Source organism: Lichenostomus cassidix, chromosome 3, assembly GCF_008360975.1.
Source record: "Lichenostomus cassidix isolate B80296 chromosome 3, HeHo_3.0, whole genome shotgun sequence".
In the NCBI taxonomy this organism is placed as follows: Eukaryota; Metazoa; Chordata; class Aves; order Passeriformes; family Meliphagidae; genus Lichenostomus; species Lichenostomus cassidix.
The window spans coordinates 77,562,468-77,573,655 of record NC_139483.1 but is presented as its reverse complement, the minus strand read 5'-3'; the positions used below and the strand labels follow the sequence as shown (position 1 = coordinate 77,573,655).

The following is an 11,188-nucleotide window of genomic DNA, read 5'->3' as shown; positions in this document are numbered from 1 at the left end:
CACTGCAGGAGACATCAGCTGCAGGTAGTAAGGGCAGCAGGGTGACCTCTCCCTCTCTTCTCCTTGTGCCCAGACAGCCTGACACTGTCGCTTTAACTTAATGGCACCACTCCAAACACACATCGCACCTTGGGGATGAGCTGTGTGTTACCTGAGCTGAAGTGCAGCAAACAGCATGGCCCTACCAAACACTGTCCCTGCCTCTATCCATACACCAGTCCAGCTATTAACTCCTGTAGGATGCTGCAGCCCTGAGGTCAGGGACAGCCTGACCAACGTCAGCAGCTGCTGAGCCTGCCCTTGAACAACACTCTGCCTCTGCATGCCAGACTTGTCCTCGTGGAGACACACATAATTTCCTTCAAATCTGGGGTCCTCATCAGTGCTGATGCTTCATCCTTCACCTCCAACTCGGCTCTCTTGTCTCACAGAGACTGTGGTGCCACTATCATTGCTGGGACTGGTCCCATACCATGGTGTCCCACAGAGGCCCCACAGATTTGCAGCTGTACCCTGTCCAGCCCTTCAGCCACTGGGAAAGAGGCTGGAGAAATTGTCTCTCACAGCCCAGTGCTGCCAGCCTCAAGGACAGCACCCAGAGTGAGAGCAAGGATGTATAATGCACAGAAGCTGCAAGCACCACGCTGCGAACACTGAGAAAAAGCAAGTGTGGACTCCCTCTTATATCTGTGTGTTTGCTGCGTGCATGTGATTCCCATCACTGCCACATTCAGGGGACTCTCTGAAGCAGGGTTGTGTGAATGTTAATTAAACTGATCCCAGCTTTTATGTGTCTGCCTGATAAGGCAGGCTGGCAATGCTCTAAATTTAGACTCATCGGGAACTGTTTGAGAAGACAAACACAGAGAGAGCTGTGCTGATGTATTCTGCAGCAGCACTTCTGGTCACAAAATGGCATGAGTCCATAGCAAATGGGCTCAATAAACAGTGCAGGACAGCCCTGCTAAGACCAGCAGTGGGGTTTTATGTCAATAGTCTCAATTGGTCGAGCCTTGAACAGTTACACTCCTACGGTGGATTGTGTGGATTGTGTTCACAAAAGGGAGATGCAGGAAACGGCTCTGTTTTAGCTGGGTTCATGATATAAAAGTAGAAAACTCACCCTAACCAACCAACCAGCCAACCAGACACAGGCATACATCCCTCCATCAACTGAAAATCTTGACTTTTGTCTGAGATTAATTTTTTTACTGTGTTTGACTGAGGTGAACTTTGACCTTTTTCCTGATCAATTTGTGTCAATAATTTAAAATATGATGGGGGGGGCAGTTGTATCTTTTTTTTCAGAAGGGGTCTCTGATGATGTACCCCCACCTCTGTGCTTACATCAGTTTTGTGGAGCTGTGTGCCATGGGTGGTTTCTGCAGACTGAATTTACTGAATGTGCCTCACATTGTACCCAGGCTCGAGCACCCAGTCTGTGGTCCTTGGAGAGGCTGTCAAGAGACGAACAATGTGAAAATACAAGTTGATGAGACAAACAAAGAGCAGCAGGAATACAAAAGAATGTGAAAGTTGTGACAGAGTCTTCAACTTGCAGAGGGCTTGTGCCTACTACGCAGTATGCTTTGTTGGAAACTAAGTAGCTTGGAGTTTCCAAAGAGAGTCAGCAAGCAGGGTTGATAAATGCAGTCAGCTGTCCCTCTAAATCTAGTCTTTGGCACCAGAGATAATGGAGTTTCTCTAGGATTTGAGTATTCAGATAATGTGTCTCCTCTTTGGTGCCCCTTTGGCACTGTTCATAGGTATTTGTACCTATGGATTTTTACCAGTACTTCTTTCAGGCTGTACCAAGATCCTGACCTTTCACGTTACTTACACTTTCCCTTCTGTTCAAAAATGATCTATTGTTTGAACAGGAAAGGTTATTTTTTAATCTGACCTGATCTGTAGCACTATGTTAATCTGTTACAAACTGAGTTTTTCATATGTTTTCACTTTTCAGAATTTCTACTAAAGCCTGTTATTATTACAGCTCTAATTATTCTGTCATTTAAACACTTTTATTTCCATTTTGGCATAATTGGCTACTTGATTGCAAAATACTTTCTTTATGACAGCATGTTCCTTGATAGGATCCTCTGACCCTCAACCAAGAAAAAGATGTTTTTCCTTTCCTCATTACTCCAATTACATCAGGAAATGATAGCTCACAGAATGATATAAATGTCAGTGAATATTGTTCTCTAGAAATCCATTTGTCCCTTTGCCATCCATAAGCAAAAGTTAGTTGTTTGCTTGAAGGGATTTGAATTTCACATCAACAAGAAGCCTCAGTGCCAAATCACTCTGATATTCAGGGCTTGCTAACCCACTCTTGCTGGAGAACTGAACTGCTGTCAGATGACGATATGGGGGAATCTGTGCAGGTCTCGACATGGGGATACCCATGCAGATAGTGACACAGGCATATCAGTGCAGATCACAGAACTGGGACATCTGTACCATAGAGATATCCGTGCAGATCACAAAAAGGGGAAATCTGTGTCACCAAGTCCCTTTACACCAACTGAGGATCTGATCCACCCTCATGTGTATCAGGAGTGATGGGTCAACAAAAGACCTGGGTTTTGTGAGCTGTATATTTACTGACTGGAAACCCATTAAGCTTCTCAGGCAGTTATGTTTTTCTGTTTGTTTAAAGCAATCTATGGGAAATAGTAAAGGTGTGAAGTACAGGACAAAAGATTGATAAACCATCTTTGTGGCTGACAGCTTTGTCTGCATGGGACCTACAGTGCAGAACCCTTTTGCTCTTCATTGGAAAGAATCAAATCTTAATCCACCAGTTCTAAAATATTTCCCTGAGGTCGGTGAGGAAAGAAAGGAAAGCAAGCAATTTAGGGGGAAAAGTGGTCTGGAAAAGAAAGGTAAGCCCTTTCCTCAGAGCCTTCTCTCAAAACACATTTTCAGAGTGAGTAGATAGGATTCATTACACCATGTCATCATAAAGAAAACATTAAACTGACCATAGAAATTGCACCCTGAAATTGCCTATTTCTTTTCAGTGATTATAAAAGGCAGAGCCCAGCTACTAGCACCAGCTCAGACCTCTTCACTGCAGAATCTCAGGTTAGATGGTGAGACTCTCCCCTTGCCATGGATGCTTCCTGGTGATGGGCAGAATGAGGATTGTGCAATGTTTTTCCCTTCTGCCAAGAATCCTAGTATCTTTAGGTCACCTGGAGCAGACTATGATGTAGCACCATTTTATTTTTTAATGCTGGCTGGCATATACATTATTCATGGGAGTAGTAACATACAGTGCATGATTTAAAGGTGGTAATTGCTCATCTGTATATTATAGGGAATCACCCTGCTATTTAAAATACTCTGAAGCGCCCAAGCAAAATCTATTTTTCCTCTCAACTGGAAACAGATTTGGCTGATAAATGTATAATTGCTGTAGCATGCCAAGAGATGCTTTAGCAGACAGGAATATTGTGATAGTAGAGGCAGAAATTCAACACTACACTTAAATATAGGAAACAAATTCCCATCCATTCTGAAGGCCAGAAATAAAAAGAGTCAGATTTGAAATATGTATTTTGCTCATATGAAATTGAATCATAAAATTATAGAATAGTTTGGGTTGGAAAGGATTTTTAAAGGTCATCTAGTCCCAACCCCCCTTCAATTCAACATCTTGAACTGGAATAGGGTGCTCAGAGCCACTTGCTTTTACTCCTCATAGCACTAAAGGTGTTAAAAGCAGTGTTACTGCCCGCCTGAGTCAAGTAAGCAGGGATTTATAGCACCTGCTGAGCTCTGGGAAATTTTGGTTTTGATAAGATTTCAGTCTTTCAAGTGGAAGTGGTGGTCATTTCTGGCAGGGGCAGAACCACTGGAGACTACTGAGAATGTCATAGCCTTTGGAAGAAACCTGACCTTGTGGATGTGGGTGTGGAAACTAGGACAGGCTGCCAGCAATTGTATTTCTTTGTGTTGTACTGGTTGTGGACTTTGTCATCTGTGCTACCCAGCCAGGTCAGTGAGGCACAGAGGGACAGTTGACCTTCCATGAGATGACAGAGCTACCCTTTAGCACACCACAGCACAAAGCAAGGTCTTGTAGGCACTTTGAAGAAAAAAAAAAAGAATATGAATTTGTAAAAGCCCACTCAAATTAATCTTATTTCTTTGCAACTGGAGGTAGCACTGCTTGCATGAGCCTGCTGCACTATTACTGGCCCCCAGCTGCAAAATTCCTGGTTTTATCTACACTCCCTCACCTGGGGTGAAGAGCTGGTTTCCTCAGGCAGCCTTGTCCCATCAGGCTGCTCCTGTCCATCTGTTGCAGCTGCCCAGGGCATCTGCAGAAGAAAAAGCAAGAAAACAAGTGGGAGGCTTTGTCCCTCATCAGGCAGGGAGGGAGGATGCCAGTCAGGAAAGTGACTACTACCATGAGGGCAGCAACTGAAACCAGACTGAAGAAAGGCATCAGATGTTAGGATTGGGAAAAAAAAAATCAAAGAACAAATCCTTTTCAATAAATACAGTATTTTTATTAAGCAATTGTTGGATATAGTGTGGACAATAATTGTCTAAATTGATTCACATGGAGCAAGTGACCCTGTAGTCACTTGCTAATTTTAATTCTCTGTCTGTTCTGGGAAATAAACTAATTTCCATTCTTGCAGGAGTCAGAGACAGCAGTGTGTACAACAGAAATATATCTACCAGAAGAAGCTGTACACCTATTAGCAGAAGTGCCAGCACATTTCCAGGAGTCCTCTTAGCCATCCAGGCAGATCAAGGACAGGACCCGCTCGGTGCGGTGGGCACACCTCCACCTGTGAGTGCAGCCCTGCCCTCATGGCAGAGTGCCATGATTTCCTGATTTACACCAGCAAACAGCAGCACTAAGATGCCCTGGCAGGTCTGTGTGGGAATGACTTCAGCTGCAGGGAATAAGAGTCCATGAGAGCTGCCTGTGGTGGCACACAAGGAGTTACAATACTGCAGTTCCCCTCCCGCTGGGAAAAAAGCTGTGCTTTGGGAGAGCTGCAGGGCTTTTCCCTAAGGGAACTGAAACCAAGTCCTGGAAGACAATGTAAAATTGAGGACTCCCTGCCTGAGGTGTATAGATCCCTGCAGCCTCCCTGCCTGTGGCAAAACCAGGGGTAGATTTGAAAAGGGAGAAGTTAGAAACCAGCATGAAGTCCTGGAGACTGACTGGTCTATTTTTGTTTGTTGCTGAGGCATGAAGTGCATTGCAGGTGTGCAGGGAGTTCTATCAGTGCTGCTGTTGCAAATCCCAAACTCCCTGGTAAAAGAAAGACCTGGGCTGTGTGTAGTTAAACCCTGGCTAAGAAGGGCCACCAAGTACTGCCAGAAATATATCATGAATGCTGCTTTTACAGGATTTTCATTGACTGTCATATATCCAGTGTTGCTGAAAATTTCTGTGCACTTTTCCATTTTCTCACAAATCCACTTTCTCTCCCACAGCAGCTCGTGAGGAATTAATGAAATAGTTTACCTGTAGTTATAGGCTGTGACTCAGGGTTCTACATTTACCTCTCAACTCCACTGCTGACTGTCCCTTTATTAGGTCCTGTGTAACACACTGGTTCTGGTTTTGGCTTGGATAGAGTTAATTTTCTTCTTAGCTGGTTCAGTCCTGTGTTTTGGATTCAGTATGAGAATCATGTTGGTAACACACTGGTGTTTCAGTTGCTCAGTAGTGCTTACCCTGAGTCAGGGGCTTTTTGGTTTCCCATGCTCTGCCATAGAGCAGGTGCCCAAGTAGCCATTAGGGAGCATGGCCAGGACAGGTGACTTGAACTGGCCAAAGGGTATTCTATACCACAGAATGTCACATTTGGTATATAAACCAGGGGGAATTGGCTGTGCAGGGCTGATTGGTGCTCAGGTGTGAGCTGGGCATCAGTCACAGTGTAGTGAGAAATCGTATTGTGCATCACTTCTTTTCTTGAGTTTCACTCCTCTCCCTCTCTCCTTATCATTGCTATTATTATTATTACTATTATTATTATTATCCTTATTATTATGATTGTCATTATAATCGTTATAATATTTTATTTTGTTTCAATTATTAAATTGTTCTTATTTCTACCCATGAGTTTTACTTTCTTTCCAATTCTCCTCCTCACTTGGGTTGGGGGGACTGAGTGAGTGGCTCTGTGCTACTTAGTTGCTGGCTGGGGTTAAACATCTGATTTATTTAATTTCAGGAAAACACCCAGAGACACAACATCTTTGAAATTCATACTTTTTATTAAATCTCCTTAAAACAGTGGCCTTCAGGTTACTGAGGATGGGACAGACAGATACCACATACCTGTGTGAGCCTTCTCTCATTAGGAAAGCAGGCTAAAAATTATGATTTCTGGTTTTGCTCTTGCTTCTGATGTTTAAAAGTTGCAGGTTCAATCTTTGATCCCAATTCTGATTCAAACTGCACAGTGGAACACTTCCACTGATTTTACTGGAGTGAGTCTAAATTTTCACACCAGTAGGTGAGATCAAGAACTTTGCCTTTCTATTTACTGGTAACTGTTTTCTCTATTTCACTGTTACCTTAAAACAAAATAAACATTTTAACATATGTTGAATGGTGATTTTACTGATGTTAAAGTATAGTTATGGTTTGATTTTTGCTGCTTCCATCCTGCAGACATGAGTGGGGGAGGTTATTTCAGTTATATATAAATATTTTACATTAGATGCCACCTTTGGGGTCAAGAGGACTTTCATGGGCATTTGCAATACAGCCAACAGCAATGTGACTTTTATGATAATGCAATTATGTTGCTATTTTGTGAATGAAAATAGCAATCTCCTTTTTGCTGAGATCAAATGTCAGATCTCAGGAGGGATATTTTGCAGACCCCAAGCTTGTCAGCAGTCACCTGGAAAAGAAATTAATCAAGACTTCTAAAAAAACCTCCAAAACCTCCAACAAATAACACCGTATCCTTGGCAAGGTGATATTAACTTAATACCACTACTTTTTATTTTAGGATTCCAGATAACTCTTTTACTAGAGAAATAAAAGGACTCAGTAATCAGAGCGTTACAGACTCATTTGTAATGTAAGGTGTTTATTAAGTCTCTGAAAGCCTTATCATCACATTAGCTTTTGCCATGAAACTTTCATGAAAATAAACTATTTCAACACTTTCCATGAAATGCCTTAAAACAAATCCCTCGATGATTTAAAAATAAGCTTTGTACTCAAGGAAAATAAAAGGTGAATTTTTCATCTGTATTTACCAGCCCATACTAAAATGTTAATACAGCCTACTGAAAAATAGTTCTAACCTTTAATAATTTGTTGAGATGTTTGAAACCATACTGAAAAGTATTGCAATTTTGAAAGCTGAATCACTAAAAATTACTGATGAGTTTTGAACATTTTCCTCCCTATTTTCAAGGCCTCCCCTATGCTCAAGAACAAAATATTGAAATACGCTGCATTCAAGTGTAACAATGCTGCACCTAAACTGAAGGTCTGCCAACCACTAGGTACATCGAAGAGACTTTGAGACTTTTTAGACAAAACAAAAAATATGGTGTGAATTCACAGTGAGCAACATTTTTTGCTAGGTAAGCCATGCACTGCTTCTTACCTCTCTACTATGGTCCTTTGATGAGGCACAGGAATAGGAGTTTTCTTTGCGTTAGGTGACAGGTCCATGTGCCTGACCTGTCTGAGAAATCTGGATGATTTCTTGCTTACAGTCCACTAAAGATAATATTCATCTCTTCAGTCTTGCTGCTTCTCAGAACCTCATTGAAACAGTACATCTTTAAAATAAATGACAAAATAGGAAAAAGACAAACACCATCTCATGTCTAGATCAATCTCTATGCGAGATCATTCCAGTACTGTGCCAGGCAGGAGCATGAATGGGCTGATGGTATTGAAGTGAGCTCACGTTCACTCTGGGACATTTACATAGCCTGTTCCTGACATCCCTTCTCAAAATCTCCAGAGGCAGCCCTACCACCTGCCTGCCAGACCTCAGAAAGCCGATGGCCATGTGTTTGCTAGCAAAAACCATGCTATTCACAGAACCAAGAGTGCTTGGATTGTGAGTCCTTGTCACTGAGAAACCTTCGGGGGCTGTGCCTTCATAGCAAATGATTCAACACAGCATGAGTGGATCAAGGGAATGAAGCAGCAGGCAATGGCTCTGCACATGTACACTGCTGGTGTTTCCGGCTCTCCCCTTTGGATTAGATTTTGTCCAGTCCCGTGAAGGAAAAGTCGCAGCCGTTTTTTGATTTGAAGCTGTCCATGGTGCTGATCGCTGACTGTTCTGAGCCCTCGAGTTCCCAATAGCTGAAAGTGACGCTGGGAATCCCTAAGCCGAGCTTCCAGACTGGTGCCTATGGAATAAATCTGCTGTAATTGCACCAAAATTGCAGCAATGTGCAGGAAGCTGGGGGAATCACTTCAAAAAAAGCAAAGGCCTCAATGCAAAGACAAGTACAGATGGACCTGGAAGTATTTATGCTGTCATCTGGAATATCTTTACTGGTATGATCTTGGGGTGTTATAACTAACTGAAGAACAAAACCTCATATCAAAGGCCTAATATATCTTTTCTTATTTCTTTCCAGTAAAAAACAGGTTTATTTTTAACATCTTTTTATGATCTCGTGTAATTAATTAACATAATATGGCCTATTTGTCAAATTATATGAAAGTAAAAATTACTTGCGTTCCGCCCTCACAAGGTTTTTAGACTAAGATGGTAAACCTGAGCTAGAAGTATCATTAGAAAAAACCACATTTTTTAAATATTAAAAATATGGATTGTATATTTTGCAGTATTTTAACTCAGGGTATTGGCTAACAAAAACAACTGCTTGTACAGATTTCATTTTATCTCCTTAATGAATCAGTAACTCAGAATCTTTATTTGGAAAAAAAAAAAGTAAGTTCCCTTCCCCTGCTAGTGCCACAAATTCTGACTCAGCAATATAAACTAGATTGAATGCAGCTATTTCCATTGATTTAACTCAATCTAGCCTAATTTTCTTGGATATTTCTTAGCAGAGCTAAAGCATTTCTACAGGCTATAATTTAGGCTGATGTAAACCAAACAGACATTACTGAAGTTTACTACTCACTCTGTCACAGTTAAATGAGTGCAAATTTCTTCAGCATAACTCGGGTTGTAAAGGTGTTGAAGAGGAGATACAGGAGAACTTATAACTAAAAAGAATAAAAGAGAAATAGAGAAAAAGAATGACTGATCCTTAACACTGACACTTGTGTCTAACAAGGGATGCTAACCTAAAGTCATGACAAGTAAAGGGTTTGCATATTCCTATAAATTTATACAAATATTTATAAACTTAGATTTACAGCCAAGTGATATGCAGTCAAATCCAATGAGTTGTTTGTTAACATGGTTTACTGATTTGCTGGAAATTTGGTTGTAAGTGTTTTTCTGAGGTTTGTTATCACAACACTGATCCTGCCCTCTGGTTTGTACATGTTTTCCTACTGACATCAGTGAGTGCAGCTGGAAATGAAGCTATTTATATAAAGTGATTAAAGAGTCATTCCTTTAAAAATGAGCACACCCCCAGTAATAATTAGTTAATACATAAGTGAGAATGGCATCCTGCAATTTCAGCCTAAGCTATCTCATAGCATTCCTGACACTTGAAATAAATGGAACCCCAAATAAGAATGTATGCTTTTACAGTGTACTTGTAGGAAAAAAACTAAGTGAGAAAGGATAGAAGTCCCCATTTTGCATCTAAAATAGTCTACATTTGAAAGCTTTCTGGCCCTAACTGTGTGACAGGGGGTGAGTTCACACAGGTTCAGAGGTGCCTGGTGGGGCAAAAACTAGGAGAAAATGTCACAATGCTTCTACATCAAATTCCATCCAGTTTTCACTATTGGGGTACTGGACAAATTCGGGTAGACTGCCTTTCACTCATAAATTGATGTGCTTATTCCACAACAACCAGCTGCAAGCAACCTAAGTAAGCAGTCAGGTTCTCCTCAACATTTTTATCCTTCTCCCCTCGTGTTTCAGTCCCAGCTGTATCTGCTTTATCCATCCACATTTCTTCTAGATCTCCTCATCTCATTAGAAAATCACCAGCCTTTGGTGATTTCCCTCATCCAATCAGTATCCCACCTTTTCTGGCTGCTTTCTTCATGGCACATTACAAGAGTCACCTGTGGTATGCTTGGGCTTATGCAGACTCCAGCACTGGAGCTGCACAGTCCTGGGGAAAGAGACTGCATAGCAGGGAAGAAACCTCCTTATTTCTATTAATAGCAATGAGAGAATTGTTCATTCTCCACCCTAGTTTAAGAGCCTATGTGGTGCTCTACTGGATCTTTTTGCCTGGTACCACAACTCCAGCAGCACAAAACAGTGAATCCTTGGGGAAAGATAACAGAGCAAGGTGGGTGTACTGGCAACTTCCCCTAGGGTTTTATTAGAGGCATTTGAATCTTAGGGATCTCAAAACTTAATAGTGGTGTGAATCAATGATGTGAAATAATGTTTCGAGGTGTTTTATCATCAACTCATTTCTCTTTGTTACCTGTTCAGCTATGACAATGGTCTATTGCATATCAGGTGAAAGAAATACTCCTTTTGTTGAGACCTGTTGAAATCAATTTGCAAATGTGTCTGTGTTCCTGTAATAGTAAAAGCTAGTAAGCTATTTTTGTCCCTTTTACCCATGCTACTGCTGATTTGTCTGAATTTTGAATTCCCAGTCAGCCTAAGGCTGGGGAACTTCTGGGTTCAGTTGAGTCACTAAGGCCATAAGGAGGAGAAAAGGACAAATCTGTGGGCTAAGAGCTCTGGAGAGTTGTATTTGTCGCTTTTTCCTCCCATAATCTCTCTCTCTTCCAAAATAGAGGATCCTCCTCCACCAAGTATGACTGCCACTGCCCAGCCAGAGAGCACAAACAGGACTAGGCAGATTAAGCTGCTTTTACTCGTGCTAAGTCTAAAATGTCAGAAGAAAAAAAATGTTTTACCATTGCTCTAAATTTGTTTCTGTTATGTATTTGAGTAATTAGCAACTGCAGTAACAAATTAAAAAAAGAAATTTCCAAATGGTAATTGCTCATCTCCAGTTGGTCAAAGACAGTTCTCTTTTCCCAAGAAAATCTGATGTTTTCAAATTGTATTTTCATTCTTACGTTTAAAAA

General features: G+C 41.3%; 1 long non-coding RNA gene across 1 annotated transcript; it reads left to right on the top strand.

Annotated features, from left to right (window-relative positions):
* Positions 1 to 852: 852 nt before the first annotated feature.
* LOC146440049 (uncharacterized) lies at positions 853 to 5,988 on the top strand. The gene is made up of 3 exons (XR_014851338.1): positions 853 to 1,582; positions 2,666 to 2,891; positions 4,662 to 5,988. It is a non-coding gene; the product is annotated as an uncharacterized LOC146440049 (long non-coding RNA).
* The last annotated feature ends 5,200 nt before the right edge of the window (positions 5,989 to 11,188 follow it).